Source organism: Myxine glutinosa, chromosome 1, assembly GCF_964187855.1.
Source record: "Myxine glutinosa chromosome 1, kmMyxGlut1.1, whole genome shotgun sequence".
Lineage (NCBI taxonomy): Eukaryota > Metazoa > Chordata > Myxini > Myxiniformes > Myxinidae > Myxine > Myxine glutinosa.
The window spans coordinates 136151039-136167878 of record NC_136261.1 but is presented as its reverse complement, the minus strand read 5'-3'; the positions used below and the strand labels follow the sequence as shown (position 1 = coordinate 136167878).

General features: G+C 42.5%; 1 protein-coding gene across 10 annotated transcripts in view; it reads right to left on the bottom strand.

Annotated features, from left to right (window-relative positions):
- The window catches only part of LOC137428864 (xylosyl- and glucuronyltransferase LARGE1), a 659931-nt gene that overhangs the window by 426475 nt on the left and 216616 nt on the right, over positions 1 to 16840 (bottom strand). For all 10 annotated transcript variants that reach the window (XM_068118724.2, XM_078777441.1, XM_078777429.1 and 7 more), the window contains one exon: positions 11064 to 11136. The gene's annotated coding sequence lies outside the window, so the exon portion shown is untranslated. The remainder of the gene's footprint in view (positions 1 to 11063; positions 11137 to 16840) is intronic.

The following is a 16840-nucleotide window of genomic DNA, read 5'->3' as shown; positions in this document are numbered from 1 at the left end:
GTCAAACCTCAACTCAGATTCTGCAACTGGACCAGACGGCATCAGCCCACGGGTCCTAAAATCCTGCTCTACCGCTCTATTTCACCCTCTCTCTGTTCTCTTCACCTCTTCACCTTCTCTTCTCTTCTCTTCTCTTTTGCTCAAGCTCATCTACCATCTCCTTGGAAATCGGCCAACATTACCGCTTTACACAAAAAAGATTTTTTTTAAACAAATCCTTGTAACTACAGACCAGTCAGCCTGTTCCCAGTCAGCAGCAAGGTAATGGAATCAAACATCACTTCTGATATCAAATCCTTCCTCTTCTTCAATGGCTTGATCTCAGATTATCAATTTGTATTCAGACCAGGCCACTCTACTCTGGGCATGATGCTGCTGCTCAATGGAGGGAGGTCCTCAATGCCAAACAGGAAATCAGAGCGACTCCCTTGACATATCGTGTGCCTTCGATACAGTCTGGCACCCTACCCTGCTCACCAAACTCGTCTCTTATGGTATCCATGGAAACCTCCACGCATGGCTTGCGGACTTCCTCTCTGGTCACAGTCAACGTGTGGCCCTGAATGGAATTCTCTCATCTCACCTTCCTGTTCAGGCAGGAGGTCCTCGGGGCAGTGTTCCGGGCCCTGTGCTTTTTCTGGTCTTCATCAATGCTCTCTCTGACTCTATCTCTATCTCTTGGGAAAACCCTCTCTATCTCTTTGCTGATGATTCCACTCTCTGCCACTCCATATCTCATCCCTCATATCAGCAGCCAGCAGCCCCTTCACTCTCTGCAAACCTGGAAAAAAAAAATCACAAACTGGACAAACAAGTGGAACATGTCTTTCAATCCTGACAAATCTCACACTCTCACTTTGTCTCTCCAAAAAGACAGCTTGGAAAACCCTGTCATCTACTTTCTCAACAATCCTCTCGAAGAAGTTCTGTCACTCAAGCTTTTGGGTCTCACTAGCTGCCATGATCTTTCCTCGGAAAACCACATTTCCAAGCTGGCCTCCAAAGCCAGTCGCCGACTGGGCATCCTCTACAGTGTGAAGTCCCACCTTGGCACAACTGAGCTACTCACGACATACAAAGCTTTCATCCGCAGCTTGATGGAGTACTGCTCTCCCCTCTGGGCTGGTGCACCTGCCTCACACCTAGCTCAGCATCATGCTGTAGAAACCAAAGCTTTCAGAATCTTTGGTATCTCCCGCGATGAAGCCGATTCTGAGGGCCTTTCACTCGCTCACCACAGGCAGGTTGGTGGTCTTTCTGTCTTCCACAGACTCCTCTCCGGCCTTGCTCCCCCTGCCCTGTCTGTGCTCTGGCCCCCAAATATTCCTTCAGAATGCACAAGATCTGCCAGCAACCCTCTTCTTGCCAAAATCAAGACACTATTCACCTTCACTCTTTCATTCATCTTTTCTCCTGCCTCTGGAACAAACTCCCTCACTCTCTTCAATCCCACTCCTCCCTTCAGGTCTTTGAAACAGCTATTCACCACCATCTCATTTCTTCCCCCATTTAAAGTCTTGTTCTTTTCTATCCCCATTAATCCACCCCCACCTTCTTCAAATTCCATTTTCTTTCCTGTAGTGTCCATCTTGTTTATCCTGTGTACCCCACCCCAGTCCTCTTTCTTTCACATATCTCCTGAAGTCCCTGTTCTTGACTGTTGTTGTGCTTCCCTCTCTCTCCCCCTGTCCTCTCCTGCTCCCTTTATTATGTGTTCGATGTGTTACCTCATACAAGAGCCTCGACTAAGTATACCAAAACCAAAAACAACCTGTCATGGAAGCACGGATGGAGGCACAGACGCACAAACGGACGGGGTCAAGCCGAAAACAAAATGCCTTTGTTGACTTTGTCACAGAGGCATACAATTAGCAAACAATCTTACATCTGTAGCATGCTTGAATATGATGATTATGTTGAAAAGATTGAGGTTGTAAGAGTTATCTTAATTTGCAAATTCATTATCGTCCCCTAATCAAAGCGGCATTCACTTCATTCCTCAAGTATCTCATTGAAACACCAGTAAACAAGAAGACAGAATCCACAGTCAACTGAATCCTGCTGCCTTTTGGCATGATTTCATCATCATCTGGTACATTTTATACATTTATTTTAATTTCTGAATAGAAAGGCAAAAAGTAAAACTGCCTTGCATCCCAGACCAAAAGTGTGAGGTTATTTGCAACAGCTGCCGCATCTTAATTCCAGGCGAGGCTACTCTGGCTATAAAATATGTGGTATGTCCTGCACACAGCTTACCTAAGCCAGCTTCCGGCAAAGGCGGCAAGCGGCGTCAGCTGAAGAGGCTTCCCCAAGGATTAGAGCTCTACATCTTGCTGTCGACAAGCATAACTCAACGGATGCTTGCGTGTACGTGCACGTACGTGCATTTTCACATCAGCAAAATGTGGGGGAATTCAGCGCTGGTGTTTCAAATCTGGCTTTTTGGATGAGATCCATATTTAATGATACCAAGCAATCTCAGTATCCACTGCCATATACTTTATCAAACCAGGAAACAATATCTGAAACCACAAAGACAGACAAATCAATTAGCAAACACTAATTCTTCCTCTAACTTGATTTATGGCAGTTTCTGGTTTATTTGTTTGTTGTATATTCGGAACAACATCACACTCGGTGGTGTAATGGTTAGCATGTCTATTCTGAGTCTGGCAGGTCGGTGGTTCAAATTCCAGCCAAGTCATACCAAACACTTAAAAAATGGTGCATGTTGCTTCCTTGCTTGATGCGAAGCATTTCAAAGGATAGAGCACAGACAAACAATGCTGGGAAGCCAATGGCAAACCACATCATCCAGTATAACTCTTGCCAAGAAACTGCTTCAGCAGCACCATAGCTCTGTAAAGAATACGATACATCAAAATCAAACTAAATATCTGCGATCACAAACCTATCGTCTAGATCGCCTCCACCGGCACCAGCGATCCAATGATGGCCATATTATTTCCGGACCGCCATAGGCCCTTGATCTTCAACATTTAGGGAAAGAGTGTAAATTCAGAAAATGTGTCCCATCTACATTCTATCTACACAAAATTATTCAAGTTATGATCAAAAAGGTGTTTTTAGTTAATTAGGTCACAATCTCAAAAAAGGAGGTCAAGGACACTGATCAAATTTCAGGTGCAAAACATCAGTGCAGGTACACTATTATAATGCAAGGACATCTTGGATGGCCAAGCGGTCTTTAAGATCCTGCATTGGAAAAATTGAGCAATGACAAAAAAGCATTATTTTTTCTTGGTCATAACCTAAAATGGTATAAAACCACCTTTTGGTGGTTTAGTAAAGTAAGTTTAGTTTTAGTAAAACCACCTTTAGTGCCCCCAGTTTTTAATTGTTCCTCAGAGTTTCTTAGACTTCAACGAATACTAAACCAACATTAAAGGGTTTTTATTCCTTTTTTTTCTGCCACTATCTGAGCTGTATCTCAGAGACTGCTGGGACTTTAAGAATTACTTTTGCATTAATAATGGGAATACAAAGAATGTGAGATTGACAAGTTTTTGACCATGCCCTAATTTTTAAGGTCATGACCTAATTATAAACAATCTAACATTTTCACTATAACTCGATGAAGGTTTGTCCGATCACAAAGAAATTGCCCTCTCTAGATAGCCTAGACTCTAGAGCAAAGCGCTTTTGCAATTCATTTACATCATAAATTGATCACAACCACCCTAAAAGCTTGATCACAACCACCAGTTTTCAACTCATTCCATTCAGCGGTTCAAGAGTGCACATACGTAGAACAAACAAACAAACCCACAAACGGACACTTCTTGAATTGTATGATGATATGCATCACACATGTTGACTCTCAAGGTGAAAATTACTTAGCATGCATTGGTGATGCAATAATCTGGTTATCTTGCTAATTTTCTGCCAGCCAATTGCAATAGGTCGGTATAGCAAAAGATTGGATTTACTTCGAACAACACAAGGTTGTTTGACGTACATCTCCATAAGAAAATATTTCCCAACTTTGTTCAAACCCGATAACAATGGTGAATGAAGTAGCCATTTGAGGAACTAAAAATATAGCCTTGGCTGAGTGTAAAGTTAGCAAAGGTGACTGATCCAGCTACAGACTTTCCAGAAAAGGGCCCGGTGCAATGAGCGTGGTAAATTCAGTGGTAGAGACAGGGGTTGGTGGAGGGCATGGGGTGGATGAGAGCATTGCAAGACATTTCATCATGTACCAAACTAATCGTTAGCGGGACCAAGCGGCAAGTCTGGCACGGGGCTGGTAGCTGCCCTGCCTTGCCTGGGTTAATGCTAACGGGCTAAGCCACACCCAACTCTGCTCTCAGAGTTTTGAATCAAGTGAAGAATTATATGTTGCTGTAAGCCAGTGGGATTAGCTTTTTACCAAAAATATAGAATCTTCAAAAATTGAGTCTCATTGCGGGCATAAAGGCATCAGGACGCCGAGGTATTTGCTGCAATGTGCATTAAATAAATTATTTTGGGATGCAAACAAAGCACTTACATTTTCTCCCAAGCTGATATGGTAATGCCAATCTGTCACACAGCCTGGTGATTCCATCGCATAAACAAAGAAACCAAGCATCAGCATCCTCGATTGCTTTGGCAATCCATGCAATTGTACCCTTCAGTTAATGGAGAAGAAAGCCTTTCTCTACCGTGTCGGGTGCACTTTGAGTGTTAACATTTTCTTTCATCTTGTTAAAGCTGCTTGGATTTGTACATTAGAATGTGCCATACCACTAAAGATTCCTGCAGGAAAAAATCCAAACTGCACTCAGATGGTCTAAATGACAAGAGAAACAATATTACGAAGAATTAACAAGGTTGTCAAAGCAGATTTGAGTCCCAGTCTATGCCGAAGTCTCTTGATAATTTTTTGAAACCACATATTGATGTAGTATCCAAAATATTGTCACTTCTACAGGTCTAACTAATGCCAGATGTTCCTGCCCCTCCTGAAGATCACTGAACTTACCAAATTCACACTGTGATCAATTAACTGTTCTTTCCCATTTGTAAAACCCCAAGAATTGCTCCAATCCAAGGCCGGACTTGGTGGTGCAACGCGTGGGAGGACGCGGGAAAATGTCTCTTATAATCAAAAGGTCTATTATAATGAAATACGACATGTGGTAAACCAGATAACAGAACCTGGACAGATCTGGTTCACGAGGACAACGAATGGGGGAGGTGAGGCATGAATAACCCAACTTATGTACAATAGCAAATAAACAAAGCTAAACTGCCTAATGGCACCGTTTACAAGACGAACAATGGGGACAGGCAAGGAATTGTGGCTGGCACGAGCTGGTTAGGGCTCTACCAAAATGGCATGGCTGTGTGGTTCAACGCTGCACGGCGCAAAGTGCAGCTCAGGGACCAAAGGACCTGTGGTAATGGTGATGATGGAGGCGAGATGAGAGGAATGTCTCTTGCTCGAAGGGCGAAGAAAAGATAGAGCAAAATGTTGACATGGCCGTGTGTAAAGCTCAACTGCCGCACGCAGTGCGGCCACTACCCTCGTTAACTCTGGGACCGCCCCATGTATAGGAAGTCCCTTATATTGGCCGCCCACTGCTTGTGGGTGGGACCATCTTCTGGGCCATCCCTCCCTTCAGTGGGGAAATTCATCAAGTTCCATCTTCCTCCAGGGCTCCGCAGCAAACCTTGCTGCCATAACTTGCGTGGCTTGCTGACCAAACAGTATGTAATGGTCACTCCTCCGAAAGTGAATTTGATTTCCAGTGTGCCTTTGGTGTTAAATACCTGGTGCCACAAGACCTCATCTGGCCTCATCTGGCCTCGCCTGATTTACAGGGGTGTTTACACAGCATTCTCACCCTACACTGTCTTAAAGTTAACACTCACAGCCTCCTCTGTGCACATTTTACCACATGACTTACTCTGATCATTTACAAGAGGAATCTAACCGATGTGATGACATGGTCCATACTATTCTTACCACAATCTAGCGATGGATCCTACTGGCCTCCTTACACGTAACAATATTTACCTTAATAATAATTGATGGGTTAAGCAACTCCAATTGTTAACCAGCGAGAAGTCGCAATTGGTTACAGTAGGAAAAAAAAAAAAAATTCCACGTGGGTTAACATTGTACATACACCAGTGAAACACAGGTACTGGATCGTTAATGGAATTTAATTTTTTTACATTGATCATAGTGGAACTTGTATGTAAATCACAAGCAGAACAAAGGCATTAATAGACATAAATGTACTTTCAGGTAACTTACAAGGACATTAATTAGCAGACAATGGAGAAATATTTTGTATAATGGGTTCTGAGCATCATGAGCCATCGGTTCACATGGCAACACTCAACAGGCCAAACAGGTTTCCGGTAGTGGTAGTGACATGATTCTGCATTAACAAAAATAACGACACTTTTCTGGTAAACTAGTGTAATGGTAAATGCTTCCAGTACAAGTGAACCATATACTACATAATCTATAATAATAAAAGACAATGTGTGTCAGTCAGTTCATCAGATAGTGTGTATGTCTTCTCCATAACTCCAAAACCATGAAACCTAGTGGCCCCAAACATTGCATGCACGCTAAGCGAACTCCAAAGGGGTGTAGGAATGAAAACTGGGTGTTTGAGGGTGTTTAAATACTCTTAATGAAGATAATTTATGGGATTTTCATCACAAAAAAACAACAAAATAAGCTTTACCAAAGTGGTAGTGCACCACCTTGGTCAGCCCTCTCTCTCATCACTGGGTTCTTCAGCTGCCAATTTCTTTCAGCCTATTCAAATGTGCCTTGGCTTTGAAACACGATCTTCTCTCACAAACTAATTAAAGTATATAATCAAAATCTGTGTATGGGTTTGAGGATCGGATGTCCAGGCCAAAATAAGTGCCGGAATCTGGAGTGAAATCAGTACATTTTATGAAATGTACAGATTCTTATAACTAGCGTATATCTTATAACTAAGCTTTAAGCCGGGCTATCCTCTCTCCTTGTCCATATTACCAAAGCATTAAACTTAACATTTTTTTTACTGTTCCAACAATTGCATCAAGTGAAGAAAAGATTAACGAATGTTCCCAAAGTGTAACGATAATGAAATTGTAATTGATGTCATGTAATTTGATGAAAATGAGTCATCAAGCAGATAATTTATTGTAAATGAGCTGCATTCACAGTCTGGCAAAGCAATATTAGTTCTGAAGCCAAAATAAATACATTCTATGATCTCCGTGGAGAAGTCCAACATCAAATTTGTGACATCAAGAATAAATACATGGTATACAAACAAATCTGAAGAGATTCCACAGTTCCACAGCAGATAGTCATGACATGCTTAATCTATCTATAATTCCAGTAATCTCTGTGTGTATGTTTGTATGTTTGTATGTTTGTATGTTTGTATGTATGTATGTATGTATGTTTGTCTGTGACCGCTGTTTCTCGACAACTACCGGTCCGATATACTTGAAACTTGCCAGGTATATTGCTGGGGACCCGAGGATGTGCCTTTTCAAGGTTTGAAATTAATCGGACAAGTAGTTACCGAGCTATGGCGATTTAGCCGTTCGCCGTTCGCTTTGGCGTTGCGGTCCATCTATCTATAATTCCAGTAATCTCTGTGTGTATGTTTGTATGTTTGTATGTTTGTATGTTTGTATGTATGTATGTATGTATGTATGTTTGTCTGTGACCGCTGTTTCTCGACAACTACCGGTCCGATATACTTGAAACTTGCCAGGTATATTGCTGGGGACCCGAGGATGTGCCTTTTCAAGGTTTGAAATTAATCGGACAAGTAGTTACCGAGCTATGGCGATTTAGCCGTTCGCCGTTCGCTTTGGTGTTGCGAATGGACCAAACCATTTCATGTAAATAGAGGGGGGGGTGTTCTGTGGTCGTTGCGAATGGACCAAACCATTTCATGTAAATAGAGGCGAGGGATTGTCACCGTACTCGCAAGCCGTTCGCCGTTCGCTTTGGCGTTGCGAATGGACCAAACCATTTCATGTAAATAGAGGGGGGGGATATAATTTTAGATATATATATAGTACGGGCATATATATAGTACGGGCATGCCCTAGTTTATTCAATTCCGTCAAAGCTATCTATGGAGCACCTTCGAACTATGGACCACCCAGTCCGATCAACTAACGGAAATGTCCTTCCAACAGACCAAGATGGTGTCCTCAATAGATGGAATGATCATTTTTTCCGAGCTCCTCAATCAAAATACTGTGGTTATTGACGAGGTATGTGCGAAATACCACAACTAGTACTGATACAAAGTACACCGCCCCTTTGCCAAATAAATAAATAACATCCTCCAGCATGTGGCATTGCCGGGGCACCTAATATTTGCTAATAGAATAGTCAATACCTAAACCACCACCGTTTCATCCGAATCCGTAACTTTAAAAAAAAAAACAATCAAGTTATTAATCAAATAATTAAATAATTAATCAATTAATTGATAAATCAATAAATCAAAAATATCCTATATAGCCACATCACTTGGTCATTGGCATGTCCAAATATCAGCTTCCTAACTCAAATTGACTCAGCCTGTCATCCTTCCGAGGTCAGCAAATTGAGCACCAGTTCACTGGTAATTCCCTGTGTGTTGCAAGAGGCGACTAACAGGGTTGGCGGCAGGAAGGGCATCCGGCCATAAAACATTGCTTCAAAAAGGGGACGACGGTGCCCGAAAAAGGCCAACCCTTGCTCTGCGGGGACAAATGGCCTCTAAAGGTGGTTCTAACTCAAATGGTGCCTGAGATATAGCCCAAATGAGAAAGGAAATAAATAAGTACTTATTAAATCAATAATAATTAAGTAATTGATCAATTCATTGATTAATCAAAAAACCAAAAAATACTGTTTTTGCCAAAGCACTTGCTCAATATTGTGCCGAAATTTCAGCTTCCTAGCTCAAAGGATGGCTGAGATATCGCCCGGACAAACAAACAAGAAAGAAAGAAAGAAAGCAAACAAACAACCGGAGTGAAAACTGAATACTCCCTTTCAGCGCGCGTCTTCGTCGAGGCCCGATCGCCGAGCCCCCAATGCTGCCCGGCTGGAGATGGAATAGGAAAGGAGCGGTGTACAATATCCTACTAAAGTAGAGCTCAATTTACTTCAAAGCTTTATTGAGGTGTTGAAGGCAATTAGGGTTGAATACAGTATTGTAATCGGTAATTGCCACTCACACTGACTCCAATCGGCTGAAGCAGATTACCAAAATGTTGCCGATATCGGCCTAGTACAAATATATACATACATACATACATACATACATACACATATACTGTACATACAGTCAGACCCCGACATTTGTGGTCCCAACATTCGCAGGTTCTGCATATTCGCAGTTGATGAAATGCGACCTGCTTCTACATTCGCGGCCCTGTGTCCTGTGTATTCACGGTTTTTCGCGGGTTTAAAAAAAACAAATTTCCATGAGTCACGAGTATAATAGTTCTAAAACATATCTTCTACCAGCCACACACAAAGCAAATGGACATACACACACAAAAAAAAAAACATTTTCCACAAGCAGTGAGTATGACAAGCTTCTACATTTGCAGCCCTGGACTTCGCGTATTCATGGCTTTTCGCGGCCACGTAAAAAATATTTTAGCCGTGCTATAAGCGAGGTTCGCGAGATATCCCACCATTCACACAGTGAACATAGCTTCGTGGGATTTCCCACCATTCACACTGTGAACATTTCTTCACAGGACATCCCACCAGCTGCGTAACATGTCATCACCCACGAGTTACTGTACAGAATGTAAACACTATACTGCATACATTAGTGCATTAAGCTGTCACCCTTCTCACAATTGAAACAATTCCCTGACATTCGCGGATTTTCCTCAACATTCGCTGGATTTTCCTCGACATTTGAGGGATTTTCGCTGAATCAGGAACCACTGGGAACCTATCCCCCCTTGTACCATTGAAATAATGCCCCCACATTTGCGGTTCCAACTGTGTGTGTGTGTGTGTGTGTGTGTGTGTGTGTGTGTGTGTGTGTGTGTGTGTGTGTGTGTGTGTGTGTGTGTGTGTACACATATATCACAAGTAGGTCACAGATATGATTGAGCATTTAAATTAATTCCAAAGACATCAGATGGCAACTAATCAAGACACTGTGTGGGCGTTTCCACCGAGGATCCCACTATCATGAACCAAGTGTTTCGGTGGGACTATCAAATTGGCCATTCAATCAAGACTTCGACCATAGTATATTCCAACAAAAGCCTGGTGTTTATGTTAACTGAATTCAGGAAGAGATTTTTCTTTGGTGTGATACGTTTCTTGTTGCTAAAAATAAAAACTTTTTGCCATTGCAATTGAATTCAAATTAACATCCAACATTTATTGTTGTATTGATCGAAAACATGGATGATTCATTCCAAGAAGACAAGGTGGAAAAACCACACAAGCGAAGAATTAGGATTCATCCAGAAAGAGCAGTATTTGATCATTTATAATTTACAAAGAGCATGCCATTTTTCAGATGGAACTTTACACCAGCTGTCCTGTGCGCTTGACTCCAAATGTGGATGAGCAAAAATGCATGGTAACCTTTGCAAACACTAGATCACTGTGTGCAAATACCTTGGCCTCCTTCCAAATTCCAGACTCCTGCTTACTCTGCAGCATCAGTGATTCCCCCAACAACAGTCCACATAGATGAGATTAGTAACATCGTTCTTTAAGTTGATCACTCGAGCAATTCTGCCATGTAGTTCAAGTAGATTTGCAATAGTGAGACATGCACAGCACAGTTAACTGAAATCGTTTTCACCACCTTGCCAACCCATACCCACTGCAAGGAATATATTACCGCACACCGTGTGGCTAAATACACACATAGCCCACAATGAGGAATATGTGGAAAAGTATATATTAATGGGTTTCTCATTGAATCTGCCACATTCCCATCAAAACATATACTTTGGTGAATCCATCATGTCATCAACATTGAGCAATATTATTGGGAAAACCAAAATGGACAGTTGTACGTAGTTCAAAATGGACCTACCAAGAAAGCCGAGACACCTTTCAGCATCCCATCATTTGGCAGGGCAGCACGATCAGCATATATACTTGTAAAGCTGAAAGAGAAAACGTGAAAAGGTGTTTTATGATTAATCGACTTGAGTGGAATCACAATGAATATTTGTTTAGCCATAGATCTAAATGTCAAATGTTCTGAAATGAAATATAATCACTTTATTAAGATGAATATGTGCAAGGACATTCAGAAAAAGAAGACGTTAAATTTGGCCTTACAAACAGCCCAAATGACCTCTTCATTTGCGAGAATTTCTGAGTGAAGCCCATGAGAGGGAAACAACATTCAAGTTCCAATAACTCAGAATTTATATTTCTGATCATTGACTATTTTTATTCACTTCACATCAATGTATTTATACATACAGTATATGGCAAATGAAAACACACACACACACACACACACACACACACACACACGCACACACACACACACACACACACACACACACACACACACACACACACACGTGCTGTGCCGATTAGGAAATTTGACCATAACCGATTTGAAAAGAAAAATCTGCCGATTATAAAATAATTAAATAATGACGTCATTTCGCACATTAAGTGTTTATCGTGCTTGATCGGTACCATGCCCGGATGGACGTATTGACGTTATTCAGTGACTGTGAATCGATACATTTTGAATCCCTTTTCAAATCGATTGGTTCATCGAACAGAACAGCATTCTGTTATTAATGAACAATGAGGTACTTTGTGCGGTAATGTTCATTCTGATGAAGAAACATTCACATGGAAGGAAGGAAGAATGGGAGGAAGAAAGGAAGAAAGGAAGAAAGGAAGGGAGAAGAAAGGAAGGAAGAAAGGAAGGAAGGAAGGGAGAAGAAAGGAAGGAAGAAAGGAAGAAAGGAAGGAAGGGTGAAAGGAAGGGAGAAAGGAAGGGAGAATAAAGGAAGGAAGGAAGGAAGAAAGGAAGGAAGAAAGGAAGAAAGGAAGAAAGGAAGAAAGGAAGGGAGAAGAAAGGAAGGAAGGAAGAAAGGAAGAAAGGAAGGGAGAAGAAAGGAAGGAAGAAAGAAAGGAAGGGAGAAGAAAGGAAGGAAGAGAAAGGAAGGAAGAAAGGAAGAAAGATAATGAGAAAAAGAGGGGAACAGAGAAAGAAAGAAAGAAAGTTGGAAGGATAGGTGTAGTGTGCTCATTCGATAAGTTATTGATGGATATAAAATGAGGCGTTTCCTATTTGTCTAATCTTGTGAAAATCAAGTTTAACACGAAATATGAAAATGCAGGAACAGCGAATCCCCAGGTTACAAATGGATTCCGTCCCGAACAATTATTAATTAATTAAATACATCGATCATCGAAATCACGAATGGAGTTGATGAGAGAAACAATGAGCGCAACGGCAAATAACGAGGATAAGAGGAAGAGATTAACAACGAAGTAATTGTTATTACGGAGGAATAAATAGAGCTCCACGTGTTTGGTTACGTGTTTTGGGAACACCATGCGCCTTAGGATCACGTGATATTGCGGGAGACCACGTCACAGCATATGGTCTAACGGATGAAGCAGTAATTTCACAAACTGCATGTAAAATGTGCCCCATTTTGCTCAGGGAGCCAGAATACTGTGAGTCCACCTTTGAAATGCGAAAATAATTAATTTAACGGACACTTTGATGCACGTCTGCAATGTATGACGTCAAGACGTACTCTGCCAGGAAGTCAGGAAGAGCCATCGCATGATACACTACAGTATGAGCCGTCAGGTTTTTCTTTGCACTCGCAGCTGTTTCTAAAGCAAACGTTGTTTTCTTCAATTTGTTTATTGGAATTTGCTCTAAACAAGCATGAAAGCTTCTCAAGGTTTGGGGGTTGTATAGAGTACAGTACAGCTTTACTCGGTCATCGGAACGCTACACTGATTGTAATCTGCCGGTACAGATTACCGAAAGATAGCCGATATCGGCTCGTTCCACTTGTCGGTTCCGATATCAGCAATATACATATACTAGTGGGGTCACCCGTGGGAATCCCACGGGCATGGATGTGTGTGATATTTGGACATCTTGATTTAGATGCTGCACATTAAATTTTACAAAATGGTTACTGGCAATTCATCAGATCCAGAAATGGTGTAATGAACACAATTTATATATTTCACATAATATGTGCCCCCTCACTCCTCTCCACCTGACACTCTCCTCTCTCCACCCTCACGCCTCTGCAATCCCACTCCTCCTCACACTCCCCTCCAATACCTCCTCACACTCCCCTCCAATACCTCCTCACACTCCTCTCCAATACTTCCTCACACTCCTCTCTAATCCCTCACACTCCTCTCCAATTCCTCACACTCCCCTCCAATCCCTCCTCACTCTCCTCTCCAAACGCTCCCCACTCTCCTCTCCAATCGCTCCTCACTCTCCGCTCCAATCGGCCCTCACTCTCCGCTCCAATCGGCCCTCACTCTCCGCTCCAATCGGTCCTCACTCTCCGCTCCAATCGGCCCTCACTCTCCAACTCCTTCCTCCTCACTCTCCAACCCCTCGCTCCTTACTCTCCAACCCATCGCTCCTCACTCTCCAACACCTAGCTCCTCGCTCTCCAACCCCTAGATCCTCGCTCTCCAACCCCTAGCTCATTGCTCTCCAACCCCTAGCTCCTCGTTCTCCAACCCCTCGATCCTCGCTCTCCAACCCCTCGCTTCTCGCTCTCCAACCCCTTGCTCCTCGCTCTCCAACCCCTTGCTCCTCGCTCTCCAACCCCTCGCTCTCCAACTCCTCGTCCCTCGCTCTCCAACCCCTCGCTCCTCACTCTCCAACACCTCACTCCTCACTCTCCAACCCCTCGCTCCTCACTCTCCAACTCCTCACTCTCCAACCCCTCGCTCCTCACTCTCCAACCCCTCGCTCCTCACTCTCCAACTCCTCACTCTCCAACCCCTCGCGCCTCACTCTCCAACCCCTTGCTCCTCTCCAATTTCTCGCTCTCCAACCCCAAGCCCCTCACTCTCCAACCCCTAGCTCCTCCCTCTCCAACTCCTCGCTCTCCAACCCCTCGCTCCTCACTCTCCAACCCCTCACTCGTCTCCAATTTCTCGCTCCTCTCCAACGCCTAGCCCCTGACTCTCCAACCCCTAGCTCCTCACTCCCAACCCCTAACTCCTCACTCTCCAACCCATAGCTCCTCACTCTCCAACCCCTAACTCCTCTCCAACCCCTTGCTCCTCTCCAACCCTCCTCATCGTCGTTGCAGCAGCATCCTGTGCGAGTCTGTGATCACGTTCGTCGAGGGTCTCGTTCTCCCGTCTCGTTCTTTTTCTTGCTGCAGTCTCGTGGGGTCACCCGTGGGAATCCCACGGGCATGAACGTGTGTTACATTTTTACATCTTGATTTAGATGCTGCACATTAAATTTTACAAAATGGTTACTGGCAATTCATCAGATCCAGAAATGGTGTAATTAACACAATTTATATATTTCACATAATATGTGACCCCTCACTCCTCTCCACCTGACACTCTCCTCTCTCCACCCTCACCCCTCTCCAATCCCACTCCTCCTCACACTCCCCTCCAACACCTCCTCACACTGCTCTCCAACACCTCCTCACACTGCTCTCCAATACCTCCTCACACTCCTCTCCAATACCTCCTCACCCTCATCTCCAATACCTCCTCTCCAATACGTCCTCACACTCCTCTCCAATACTTCCTCACACTCCTCTCCAATACTTCCTCACACTCCTCTCCAATACTTCCTCACACTCCTCTCCAATCCCTCACACTCCTCTCCAATCCCTCACACTCCTCTCCAATCCCTCACACTCCCCTCCAATCGCTCCTCACTCTCCTCTCCAATCGCTCCTCACTCTCCTCTCCAATCGCTCCTCACTCTCCTCTCCAATCGCTCCTCACTCTCCTCTCCAATCGCTCCTCACTCTCACACACACACACTGGAGTGGGTGACACACACACACGGAAACTCATGTGAAAACAATTTTTTTTCAATTAAATTAAATTAAAGATTTCACGATTTAAAAATAAATAAATTAAGATTTCACGATTGTAGTTCCTGCAGCTGTGAAACGCATTTTCTTTGGGTGGTGTATAATCGCCCCGAACGAAACAGGCATTACCTCGTTTCCTTTGCTCGAGTTGTTCTGAAAGTAATTCATGATCGAAGACGTGTTGATTGAGTCTTAAAATGCACATCCAATCATCCAGACATACAGAGCATACAGAAGCCGATCGTCGGCCTATGGAGCCCATGACTCTTCTTCATTTTTAAACTTTAATGTATCGATAACTTTTCGCTTTACAAAGTAAAAATAGATTAAAACCAAACGTTATTAATAAATATTGTATTCCATAGTTAGTTTACATTATTATGTAAATTTTTGAAGTACTGTATTGTTTAATTCCATGGTTGGAAAAGAGTTGACTCGCTTAAAACAAACTCTGTATGTACACCCCAGGGATATGGAAAAATATAATTACACTTTGATTGGATCCCGAACTTCAGTATTCAGTCGCTGTATTTTTACTAAGTGATAATTTAAATAATGAAGTCCTGGGAACGTTCTCTCCTCTCTCCTTCCCCTCCTTCCCCGTGCCGACGTAACAGCTAACAGTCGACACATTCAAAACGGCTGTCGGAATACATGTCGCCGATTTTCTCAACTTTACTCCTTTAGCTGAAACTGAGACTTGAACCATCCCAGCGACTGTGATGGTGAATTAGTCGAGATAAAGCCGTGAGGGAGACTCAATGAATGGGCTTTATGTTACAGGCCTTTGAGAAATCATTTCGTTCTATAAAGGGCAACTTTCATCGGATTTTCTTCCCGTTTTTTTTCAACCGAGTCTAAAACTATGTTAGCGACTGTGAAAAATGAAATGATATATCGAATTTGATTTGAAATAAAACTGGGAGAGAGCAAGATACCACGGGCCTACAAAACAGGCCTCAAAGCTACGCGAGTTAATAAAATGGTGGATATTTGTTTATAATTATATGAAGGCTCTCCCAGAATGGGTGGAGCTATGGGTGGAGCTACTCTGCAAACCGAGTAAGCCACACCCCGGACAGACACCCAACAGATAGACAGACAGACAGACAGAATCATCTACGGCTATTATAATATAGATACATACATACATACATACATATATACATATATACATACATACATATATACATCCATACATACATACATACATATATACATATATACATACATACATATATACATACATACATATATACATCCATCCATACATACATACATACATACATACATACATACATATATACACATACATACATACATATATACATACATACATACATACATACATACATACATATATACATACATACATACATACATATATACATATATACATACATACATATATACATACATACATATATACATCCATACATACATACATATATATATACATACATACATATATACATACATACACACATGCCAGCGAGGTTGGGGGCATAAACAAACGGACAATGCAGAAACGGTGAATGCTAAAGCATGAAACCAATAAATTCCACATTACTGTGGCACCTTCAGTCGCACGTCAGACATGGACAGCAGGTTCGTCAAAGACTTAGGTAAAAAAAATGATGAATGGTAAACCATGGAACCAATAAGTTCCACATTCCTGTGCCACCTGTAGTGGAACATCAAGCATGGACAGCAGGTTCTTGAAGGACTTCCACGAAAAACGTACCCGTTTGAATGGTTCTATACCCAGTCAATG